At 44.0% G+C, this 12,479-nt stretch overlaps 1 protein-coding gene across 2 annotated transcripts in view; it reads left to right on the top strand.

Annotated features, from left to right (window-relative positions):
- The first annotated feature begins 559 nt into the window (after positions 1-559).
- The window catches only part of PAK2 (p21 (RAC1) activated kinase 2), a 54,091-nt gene continuing 42,171 nt past the window's right edge, over positions 560-12,479 (top strand). The window contains exon 1 of one of the 2 annotated variants that reach the window (XM_066618983.1): positions 560-666. The gene's annotated coding sequence lies outside the window, so the exon portion shown is untranslated. Of the gene's footprint in view, positions 667-5,818; positions 5,901-12,479 lie in introns of those variants that run through there. The other variant, XM_066618984.1, reaches the window with a different exon arrangement.

Genomic DNA, 12,479 nt, shown 5'->3' with positions numbered 1-12,479 from the left:
TATGGCCTGATCCAGTGGGGCTGTTCTTATGTTCTTACCAACAGTACAAAACAGACATCAGCAGTTTGTTCCTTGTGTGCATGTGCATGTGCCTTGTCTGCAGTCCTGTGCATGCTTGTGAGGAGTACACACCACTGAACCCCATGGATTTACTTCTTTGCACACCTGATCTTCATGCGCGTGCATGCACTGCTCACACTGAGGCTGAGCACTTGGAGAGGAAACTGACAGCCCAAGCCCAGGCATGTCTATTCAGAGGTGAGTCCCATGGTAGTCAGTGGGGCTTACTCCCAGGTAAGAGTGCATAGGACTGCACCAGAGTGACCGTCCTCCACAGCCAAAGGAATGCACGTGTCTAGCAGCAGGCATTTCCAAAGCTTGCCAAGTCTCTCCCAACGTTCCAGCCTGAAATGCTCAAGGGGGGCGCCCCAGTGCATGCTAGGAGTTGTAGTCCCGGCGCCTCTCCCCCTCCCCGTCCTCCCACCTTTCGCGCCACTGCCTGCACCAGGAGCCGCCTGCCGGGCTCCGCCTCTTCCTCTCCCGGGCTGTGGCCACGCGCAGCGGTTCCGCTGACTGCTCCGGCCGCCCGGTGGGCCCTCCCCGCCATTGTAAGAGGCCGCGCCCTGCTCTGAGGAGGTCGGGCCGGTGGTGAGGCGCTCGAGCCTGGTGAGTGTGGAGGCCGGGCGGAGGCTCCCGCCGGGACGGGGCGGAGGAGCTGAGGGGGACGGAGGGAGGGGCTCGTCGCCTCATGGGGCGGGGGGGGGGGAGCCGACCGAGCGGCCCCCGCAGGCCAGAGGCCGGGCTGCCTCCTCCCGTCCCCGGGTGAGAGCCGAGGCTGCGCTGCCTGGGGCGTCGCGGTCAGGTGGGTGAGGAGGGAAGTCTTGGGCGTGGAGAAGCCACCTCAGTGAGGCCGCTCGGCCGGTGTCCTCCAGGTGGACTCAAGAGAGCCGGGGAGAGGCCATGTCGGAGTCGGATGTCGGCCAGCCGGAGGAGCGCTGCTCGGCTAACGGGACTTCCTCCTCTTAACAAGTGGAGAGCCTCACGCCCACCCGCCTTTGACAAGCCTTCTCAGGGGTTCGTGGCACGCATCCTGCCTCCGGCCGCAGCCACACCAGCCCTAGATGGGCTTGGAGCCCAATCCTTCCATGCTTTCCTGGGAGTAAGCCTGGATGCAGTGGGGCTTGCCTCCGAGTAGACAAGCCTAGGATTGTGCTCTTAGTGTAAATTGGTGTAGTCAGTCTGTGGAACTCCTTGTCACTGGATGTGGTGATGGCATCCTGCCTAGATGCCTTTGAAAGGGGATTGGGCAGATTTCTGGAGGAAAAGTCCATCGCAGGTTACAAGCCATGATGGGCATGTGCGACCTCCTGGTTATTTAATGAGTAGACTGTGGAACTCCTTGTCACTGGATGTGGTGATGGCATCCTGCCTAGATGCCTTTGAAAGGGGATTGGGCAGATTTCTGGAGGAAAAGTCCATTGCAGGTTACAAGCTGTGATAGGCATGTGCAACCTCCTGGTTTTAGAAGAAGGCTACCTCAGAATGCCAGGTGCAAGGGAGTGGCAACAGGGTGCAGGTGTTTTGTGTGCTCACTGGGGCATCTGGTGGGGCCACTGTGAGATACAGGAAGATAGGGTGGAGGGGCCTATGGCCTGATCCAGCAGGGCTCTTATGTTTTTATGTTCTTACAACTTAATTGGCCAGAAAGTGCATAGGTGAGAAGAAGCAGTGGCTTTCTCTTGCAGTGCTCTCCTCCCCATGATGCCATGGAAGTGGGAGTCATGGGTGGTGGGTTAGAAGCTGGGGCTTCTCGGTGCACCTTTCAGAGGGGAAAGCGTGAGCAAAGCGTGCTTGGGGCAGCTATTGCAACCCCTGCTTGCTTTCCTGTGCGCTCTCCTTAGGCACTGAAGTGGACAGGATTGGAACCAGCACCCCTAGTCCTCAGTGTATTGCTGTCCATAGAGAGAAAGGGCAGGTGAGCTCATAGAGGCAGCTGCATCTGCAAGGAGTTGGGTCCTTGACTGTGTGCTTTTTCTCTGGTCAGTTAGGCAGTCTTCTGGCAACATATTAGTTCAGGGTGATCAGGGTGTCCTTTTTTAGCCTCTTGTCCAAGAAAAGAACTTAAATGTATTTCTTTTCCCTGTGAGCAGACCCTTGCAGGCAGCGCATAGCCTTCTGGTAATTAATAGATTGTGTGTAATATAGCCTTAAATTTAACAATAAGGAATGTAGTGTTTAAATTAACCACATGAAATCAATATCTGAGTGTTTTTTAGCTTTTATTTGGTCATTTCCTACATTTTTCTTGGGTGTGTTTATTTCTTTATTTGGTCATTTCCTACATTTTTCTTGGGTGTGTTTCTTGGGTATGTTTTGGGGTGCCTTGTCCTTCTTTGTGGTTATGACATCTGGTCATCCTGGTCTTGTCCTAAGGTTCATGTTGCCCAGGGAGAGCTAACACACAGGTGAGTTAGCTGAAGAAGTGGCTGCTCCTCAGCTAACTCACCTGTGTGTTAGCTTTTCCTGGGCAACATGATGCTTAGGATTTAGGCTTCTTGTAGCAGTTGTCTCCCCTTGATTGATAACCTGTCTTCTTCTGGGTGGTGGTGGGCTTAGAATTGGAGTCCCCAGGCTCACTTCTCTAGCCTGGAGAGAGAGTGCAAGCAGTGGCTGCTCCTTATGAAGGCTCATCCCAGTAGGCCCAGCTCTAGTTGCTATGCTTGAGAGAGGGGAGGCCATAGCACTTTGCCACTGTCATAGACCTACTTGAATGAGTAACCAGTGGTGGTGAAGCAACCACCTCCAGTTGCTTTCTTGCTCCTTTGGAACACTGGTGCTGGGGCTAATATCCACTGCATCCCAAAGGGAGAAAGCAGGTGAGTGTTTGAGAGGAAGTAAGCAATGATGGTAGCAAGAAGCACCTCTGCACAACTGAGATTAAGCACTGTCAAGTAATAGCAGAGACAATATTGTCAGATGGGGTACTCTGATTACTTCCTGTTAAAGCTGTTTGGATAGTGGAAGAGAATTATCACCACCTGCTGCAGGGCCCATCAGTGGCAGATGACAGTGTCAGATCTGTTCCATTCTTGAATTAAGAGAATGAGTATGTTCTTTGGATCCTGCGTATCCTAGGTGGGAAGAAAGGAAGAAATTCTCTCTTCAGTTTCTTTTTTCCCCACCTTCTTGGCCAGGGGTCTCCAAACCCTGGCCAGATGTGGCCCATGGCCAGCCTCTGATCCCCTGAGAGCCTCTGGCCCAGTTGACCAAACAGTCAAAGTTGTGCTTGTGGGGTGGGGGAATGGGGGCCATTTAAGTGTGTGCTTTATTTCTTGGGCTGTGTTTATGCTTGGAGAAGTCCTGGACATTTGAGCCCATTCATTTATTAATTCATATAAGTTCCATCTCTAATGTATTATTTAAATTTTATATTTAATTGTTTTTTCCAGCCCTTGACACTGTGCTAGATATTTGATGTGGCCCTTTGGCCGAAAAGTTGAGAGACCCATGTTCTTGGCCATAGTCCAGAGCATCTTTTCTCATGCTCTGGACTCTGGAGAATGGGGAGCAGGTAACTCCATTCTTGATCCCATATGGATCAGTCATTTGTATTGCAGTTTTTCCGTAGTAGTTTAGAACTACTGCAGACATCCCTCCCCAGTCCTCCTCAGGTAGTTTAACAGTCTTTTGATGTAACAGTGATTTAACATAGAATTTATATTTAACTTTGTTGTGATAGGACCGGTTTGCATGTTAGAAGCCGAAAAATATATTTTTAGATGTATACTTGCTGTTTATCTAAATTTGACAACAAAATATAAAATTAAGTTTCCTTCTAGCCTGTATGTCTTCCATGATATAGTCTATGGCTTAATTTTTTAAAGGAAATATTGTTTCAGAACATGCTGACTGCCAGCTTGTAGAACAGAGGTACTGAATGTTGTCTTATGGAATCTAGACTTAACAAGCTGTTTTTTCCATATTGTGTTTGTCTCCATCAGACTGACTAAAGATGTTGAAAGGTACAGTTCAAAAGAACTGGAAGTAGTTGAAAACAAATTATGATCTCCTGTTGCCTTTCCTAATATCTTCTCCCCTTCAGGAAGGGAGTGTACCTGTGGATCCCAAGTAGTACCTTTGAATGCGTGCCCAGTAATTAATACAGTTTTCCATGATTTGATTAGAAGAATTATTTTTCAAGTTGTCTTCCTTCATTTTTATCTGGTCTGTTTTATCACAGATCTAAGGTATTAGGATACAATCCAGTCTGTCCTCTGCACATGTATGTGGGTCTGCATGTAATGAGGAGAAATGAGTAAGAAATGAGCAGTTCTGATTTTGCAACTCCCTTCTCTGTGCACTTGGTTTGTGTCCAAGAGAGGATGAATTTGCTGAGAAATTGAATTGACCCTTTAGATTACAGAAGCGTAACTCCAGTGGTAGGACATAGCAAGTATGAAACAGCAATGCTTTCCTCATGACTACTTTTAAAATATGACCATGATGGTTTAAAATATTGTGTGAAATTGCTGATAAAGTATTTTATATTTCCAAACAATGTTTATGTTGTACACTGATTTAGCATTATTTCTGTGGGCCTGATCAAAATGAATATAGATTGCATCAAGTAATATAGTGAATTAAAGTATCCAGCTAAGAAATAAATTGTTGACAAGATTGTTCTTATTCTATTCTCTGAATATCTGTACAGCTGCAACACTGCAAACCACAGCTGTTACATTGTTTCTGTGGACAGCCAGTAGAGTAGAAATTAGTTCATAAGAATAACTCAGTCACAAAGAACTTTCTGAATTCTTGTGACTTTTAAAATTTATCTTTGACCTACTATGATTCTATTAGTTCTTCCTGGACTCTGAATATTTGGTTTTGTATTATTCAACTTTGTATTTTATGGAGAATTGGAAAAATAATTTCACGCATTTAAGTAGCTGTGTTTTTTTGTACTAGGCACACACACACACAAAAATGAATACCAGAATAATTGATATTGTTCACTTCCTGGGTGCCTGTTAACTAGGAACATGGATTTTTTTCAGGCTTCATATTACTACTAATGATTTGTTTCCTGATAGAGTACTGAAGAATCCCTTCATGTCTGTCATAGCACCATGGCCTTTTTACTAAACACTGCTTTTCCTAAGTTTAGAATGATTTATGTAAGAATGAAACAATTTTAAAAACAGTGCAATTTTAAATTTGCTTTATTCTTTAAAACCATTTTTACAGTCTTCTGCATTCTGATGGCATCATAGTTATTTGAGGTGCAAAAAATGGGTGTTGCAACCCTCCCCCAGAGTTCCAACATGGAACACAGTTCCTGATCTCATTCTAGAGCAGGGGTGCCCACACCCCGACCCGGGGGCCCCTTGCGGCCCTCGGGGGCTCTCATTCAGGCCCTCTGGGAGCCTCCAGTCTCTAATGAGCCTCTGGCCCTCCAGAGACTTGTTGGAGCCGGTGCTGGCCCGACGCAACTGCTGTCAGCAAGAGGATGACTGTTTGACTTCTCACCTGAGCTGTGGACAAGGGCTCCCTCCACTACTTGCTGTTTCACATCTGTGATGTGCTGTTTCACGTCTGTGATGCAGCAGTGGCAGCAAAGGAAAGATTGGCCTTGCTTTGTGCAAGGCCTTTTATCGACCTTGAGCTACCAAAAGACCTTCATTCATTCATATAAGTTCCATCTCTAATATATTCATTTATGTAAGTTTATTCAAATTTTAAATGGTAAATTAATTCTTTTTTTCCCGGCCCCTGACACAGTGTCAGATAGATGATGTGGCCCTCCTGCCAAAATGTTTGGACACCCCTGTTCTAGAGCCTTGGAGTAATTGCAGTGAGTCCAGTCCTATCCAACTTTTCAGCATCAATGCAGCACTGAGGTAAGGAAACAAGCATTCTCTTACTCTGAAGAGTCCTCCGTGATTGCCACCCCCCAGGTTGCAGTCCACATCCTGTTGGCATGGCTGCATCAGTACTGGAAAGTTGGATAGGATTGATTCCTCAGTCTTTTAGGTGCTGACAGTATCACTGTCTATAATAGATTATGTAGCAGGGCTTGATCTGAGGATTGCAGCTAGAATATCCTGGTTTTAGAGGTAAGGTACCTCAGATTGCCAGATGCAGGGGAGGGCACCAGGACACAGGTTCTGTGTCTTGTTGTGTGCTCCCTGAAGCATTTGGTGGGCCACTGTGAGATACAGGAAGGTGGACTAGATGGACCTTTTACCTGATCCATCAGGGCTCTTCTCATGTTTTTATGTTCTTATGTTTCTGGGTTCATATAGAAAGAGACATTCTCTAAGTTGGACCCAAGTTGTGGAGGATTTTGAAGGCAAGAACCAGCACCTTGAATTTTGACTGGGAAGCTCACAAGTAGCCAGTTCACTTGCCACAAGTCTGGCTACATTTGTGTAGACCTCCTTACATTTTCAGGAGGTAAACTGTGGTGTTGTGCACAGCTGTAGTCTCTGAGTCATCTCCAGTGGCAGCTGAGTTCATTGCAACAGTTTTCCCTTCAGTTTACAAAAGCATGGATAAGTATGGTATGATCTGTCTGCTTTAAAAAGGAGCCTGTATAGCAGATGTTGTTGATAAAAAGCACTCTTAGTCACTATTGCCACTTACCATAGATACTCACATATAGTACATGAAATTTTTGCCAAGTAATCAAGCTCCAATTATCACTTTGCCTTATCTCCAGGTCAATCAGAGGGCAGAGCCTTTCAACTCTGAACAGTTTTCTCAGCTGAGCTGTTGCTCTGCTCAGGCAGGCACCTCCTTAGTTGCTATAGTTACTTTCCAGGGACATTCTAGCCAAAGTTAACCTTTTATTCTCCTTCCTTCTGCTGCAGCCTGGTTCTGCTTTGCCAATGCTTTGCAAATACTTGCAAAGCAGGTCTGTTTTGAAACACCAGGATGGGACCCTCCTTCCTAGGCTACAATTCAGTTCACCATTACTTAAGAATAACACCCATGGAAAGCAGTGGGTCTACTTCTGAGTAAAAAGGGTGGCAAATATCTCATCTCTGCTGTGAATTGAATTACACGCTCTCAGTTATGTGTTATGGGTTGTATGTTGTATGTAGTATGTAGAGCTTCTGGCTTAACAGTCACCTTAAAGGTGGATTTGATTCATGGTTCTCCTCATGTCCGCCTTAAAGGTGGATTTGATTCATGGATCTCCTGCAGTGGTTCCCAACCTTTTTCACTTGCATATCCCTTGGCAGCCCATTTCCATAAATTGTACCCTTCATATTAGCAAAATGTTTGTAATAATACAAGCCTTCATCTCCTCCATATGAAAGCCCAGACTTCATGTATTCATCAAATATTTTCTCTTTTCATCTGTTTGAAGAACAGAAGGCTCTGCCTTTGCACCAGAAGTATGCTGAGAAATTCTGCGTGATCACTTTTCATATTATGTTTCAGCTTTTTTATTGTGATGGTTTTCAATCACTGGTCCATAGATGAATTGATGACCAAAGACTAGCTATTGGTGGGGCTTTCACAGCCAGCTAGCTACCTCCTTTCCTGCCTTGCTGGTCCTTGCAAGGCATTCTGGAGCACGGCCTGCCTTTTTCTGCCATTATTTCATTCTTTTTCAATTACAGTGGTGCCTCGCAAGACGAAATTAATTCGTTCCACGAGTTGTTTTGTATTGTGAAAATTTCCGTCTTGCGAAGCGCGGTTTCCCATAGGAATGCATTGAAATTTAATTAATGCGTTCCTATTGGCAAAAAAAGTCAGAACAAAGTCAAATTTGGTTTACAAAGTGTTTATTAAGTGCTCTTTAAAGGCATAATGTATTTTTCGCTCCATGTAAAGTGAACAGCAGTCAACAGTGGCATTAAGAACCATTATCACTGTCATTAACAAATGGAGAGACTTAAAGGTTTGAGTACTCTAGTTTTCTGGAAACCCCAAGAACTCATCATAGAGTCAGAATTTATGAAGCTCATTTGCTCACAATCACTGACATCACTTTCTTCGCTGTCTTCCTCCCGCTTCCTTAGGGTGAATGTGAGCGTAAACTGGCATGAAGATTCCCCCCCCTTTCCTTAGGGTGAATGTGAGCAAAACCTGACATGAAGATTCCCCCCCCTTTCCTTAGGGTGAATGTGAGCAAAAACTGGCATGAAGGTCCCCCCCCTTTCCTTAGGGTGAATGTGAGCATAAACTGGCATGAAGATCCTCCCCCTTCCTTAGGGTGAATGTGAGCATATACTGGCATGAAGATCCTCCCCCTTCCTTAGGGTGAATGTGAGCATAAACTGGCATGAAGCATAAAAAAAAAAATTAGTCTTGCGAAGCATGGTCATTAAAATTAGTCTTTTGAGTCACCAAAAAATAGCAAAACGCTTTCGTCCTGCGAGTTTTTTGTTGTGCGAGGCATTCGTCTTGCGAGGCACCACTGTACCCCTAAAGGTCCTGTTGAGTGTTCCTGGGAGTATGTGAATACCAGGTTGGGAGCCACTGTTTTACTGGTATGTTGTTTAAAGTGCACTTACTCTGATAGTGTTTACAAAAAGGTGGTGAAGACCAGAATTTAAAAAAGAATAAAAATGTATCTTATGATCTTTTACTATGTTTTTAATAAATTAGAGACTACAGTTCTTAGATAACAATTAGTGGTAGGTTATTTTTCAGGATCTGGCCTTGGGTAAAATCAGACAAAACTATAGTATAAAGTCCCTAAGTTTAACCTCTGACTTATCCGAGGGTCATAGAAATTTCCGTGATTGTTGGCTCAAAACCTGCCCTCGACTTATCTGTGGGGTCTGCGGTACTAATATAGAGGAGTGCCCTGGCCTCTGAACCTGCTTAGATGGGATAACTACCTTTAAAATGGCATAACTCAAAGTAGTGGGATTACTCACCAACTTTTTATTTGTCTTATTTGGTTTGTTTGGTCCTATTTGGTTTGTTTGAGCCTACAGGTTCAGGACTGAGAAGGCCACTACTGAAAGCCTTGTTAATGGGGTTACAAAACATACTGATGATACCTGTCTCTTCCAGCCATTTCATGTAGATGTTAAATAGCATTCGTAATGCTGAACTTCATAGAACTCTACAGATTAATTTCCTTGGCATGTGTCTAATTTCCTCAGTGATTATACCCTGACAGTGGTAAGATTTGAAGGATAATTGAGTGACAGCCTGAAGTAGATGGTCAAGCTGTTCTAAAATAATGGTATGATCTATTATGTCTAAAGTTGTTAAGAGATCTAGCAGAATATTCTGGGAGGTAGTCTACTTCAGAGGTCCCCAAAGTATGTGTCATGATGCCTTAGGGCAGGGGTCTCCAAACCCTGGCCCGGGGGCCTGATGCGACCCTCGGCAAGCCTCTCTCTGGCCTGCGGCCAGCCTCTGATCTCCTGAGAGCCTCTGACTCAGTTGACCAAACACAACCAGAGTTGTGCTAGTGGAGTGGGGGAAATGGGCATCCATTTAAGTGTGTGCTTTATTTCTTGGGCTATGTTTGTGCTTGGAGAAGTCCTGGACATTTGAGCCCTTTCATTTATTCATTCATCTAAGTTCCATCTCTAATGTACTTATTTAAATTTTATATTTAATTTTTTTCCTGGCCCTCGACACTGTGCCAGATATTTGATGCGGCCCTTCGGCCAAAAATTTAGAGACCCCTGCCTTAGGGAATCGCTGCACACTTACAGATGCATGGGATGTTCCTGTTTGCCCCTCCTGTCTGTTCCCCTGGGCACCGCCATCTTCAGTCTCATAAAATTTTGTGAGAGTTGGGCACCACCATCTTGGATCTGTGAGATCCAAGATGGTTGTGTCCGGCTGAGCTGAGAAAAAGAGGTTGTGGGGGCACTGTGACCCAGGTAAGTTCTGCATGAACTGGGAGTGCACCCTACAATACACCCAACATTCCCTGGTTGGCAATCAGGCAACATTGCCCAGTGTTGTGGGCAATCAGTCTTTCAGCCAACTTTGTTCCTTTTTACTCATCTTAAACATAAGTGCCTTGCTGGATGAGGCCAAAGACCTATCTAGACCAGCATTGTTTTTCCTCAGAGTGGGCAACTAGATGTACAAACTCCGTTTCTTCTGGGAAGTCCACAAAGAGAGATTTCTGCCACTGTTCCTCTGATGTTCAGAGGTACACTATCTCTGAACCTGAAGGTAGCACATGGCCACCATAGAAGTCTTAGTGAAGGATTTGGAAAAGCTTCTGAGGAATGCTATTGGTTCTTGGCGCATAGTTTGAAATAATGGATAATGCATTGATATTAATAGTTATGTCTCTGTTTCATTTTTGTCTTGTTGTTGTCAGTGCTGGATCTTTCGATCTTATATTTTTCTTGACTTTGTCCTTGTTAGTAGGCTGACTGGAGATTTTACTTATTTCTTTTATAAATTTTATTTGGTGTGAATGTTTGCTTTCTTTTCAGTGTTAAGACCTTTTTCCTATGCATTTGGTGTTTAATACCTTTAAATTTAGGACTGGTTTAGTTCTACCACCTATTTTATACAAATTGATCTTTATTCAATTTGGTATTTCTTGTTAGTATAGTTTAGTTACTTTGTAAGTCTTGACTTGTGGACTTATAAAGTTGAAAAACAGTTTTTAATAAAATATAGACTCCATCTGCTTTATGATGTTTCAGACATGGCATATATGAGGTTGACAGCCTTCTATTCATGTCCTGATCAGGCCTAGATCAACTTCTCAGGTAGAATTATGGTCTCTGAAGAGGGTAAGGTAAAGGTTCCCCCTGGCGTCAAGCCTAGTCTTGTCTGACTCTAGGGGTGGCGCTCGTCTCCATTTCTAAGCCAAAGAGCCGGTGTTTGTCTGTAGACAATGCCTAAGTACACGGAACACTGTTACCTTCCCACCAAGCTGGTACCTATTTATCTACTCGCATTTTTACATGCTTTCGAACTGCTAGGTTGGCAGGAACTGGGACAAGCAACAGGAGCTCACCTTGTTTTGCAAATTTGAACTGCCAACCTGGTGGTCAACAGGCTTGTAGGCTCAGTAGTTTAACCTGCCACGCCACTGTGTCCCTATAGAAGAGTAAAAAACTTAGCCTAAAATTCTGTTCTTATTGCAGTCTTTGGCTTGAACTACCATTGCAGCATAATGAGGTGATTGAATGTTGAGGTGCTAGAATGGATGGCAGCACCAGACTGCGGGTGCGAAATTGCATTTATGATTTTTTACATGAAGAACACCTTGCATGTGGAAAACTACAGTAGTACAATGGAGAGCAGTCTGGGCTAGCATTCTTAATGTGTATGTTACTTGCAGGAAGTTTTCAAAGTTGGATAGCATGCAAAATTGCATCCTTCACTTACAGTGCAATGCTGTGCAAGTCTGCTCACAAGTAAGCCCCATTGAGTTCAGTGAGACTCCTAGGCAAATGTTTATAGGATTGTAGCTCTAGAGTCTGAAGTGGTGCAGTCTACTCAAACACCTCAGGATTCTACTGCAACCCTTAATGTTTAATTTATCTAGTAAGAGACGAACCAGATTTTGGGATTTGTAGGCAAAATATACTGTGCTGCTATTATGCTGAGCTAAAATGAGAGGAGCATTGGTATATAGATTCCCCTTTCACATCACATATTATGGAATTGTTAATGCTAATATTATATAGCTCCACCACTTTCTAGGATAAAGAGACTACTTCCCCTAGTAACTAGGATGAATGTTGGGATATCATTACATGCCATTGAACAACATAATCCTCTTTGTGGATTGAACATGGGAAAGGTTGTCTTGCATATAAAGTGTGTGTGAACGATACAGATGAATGTGTCTCCCCCATAATCTCTATAGGAGTGTTCACTTCTGTTGTCTTGTATTCATCTCAATATTACTTTACTTTTGGTGTTGTGTTTGACTTTAAGCTCTTATATGTGCTTGTTTTATAATGACTCCACTTCTCTGCAAAATGAATGGGCTTTCGGATGAGGCAAAACTGAAGTGTCTCCTAAATGACTGCTCACCAGATGTGCTAGAGGGAGTTTCTAAATTTTTACTTTTGGCGATTTCTAAGCCTTCTTAATGTAATTTGTCAAAAATGTTGATATTTTATATTTAACTGTAAATGTTTTATTAGTAATTTAGTATCTTAACTCCGTTTTTGATAAACGGGATTAGGACTAATTATGTTTGCTTTTATGATTTCTCTGTCTATGTCTAATAAAGGTTTTTTCATTCATTCATTAATGACCTTGTGAATATGGTAGAAAAGATGGACTGGTATTGAATTGTTGATGCTTTGGGGGCAGTGGTTCCCAAACACTGAGACTGAAGTATTGGCTTGGGACTTAGCTGGTTGCACACTCTCATAAAAGTGACTGTGCTGTTTGGTGGGGGTGCCTCCAGTCAATGCTGTGAGACTTCTGAATTGTAATTCTTGAGGTGAGTTGCTTTACTTCGTTGCTTAGGTATGTTGTGGTCCAAAGCCTTGGCATCCAATGAGCTAGGA

The sequence above is a fragment of the Tiliqua scincoides genome, chromosome 3 (genome assembly GCF_035046505.1).
Source record: "Tiliqua scincoides isolate rTilSci1 chromosome 3, rTilSci1.hap2, whole genome shotgun sequence".
Taxonomy (NCBI): domain Eukaryota; kingdom Metazoa; phylum Chordata; class Lepidosauria; order Squamata; family Scincidae; genus Tiliqua; species Tiliqua scincoides.
The sequence above is the reverse complement of the archived record's forward strand: the minus strand, read 5'-3'. Positions and strand labels throughout refer to the sequence as shown.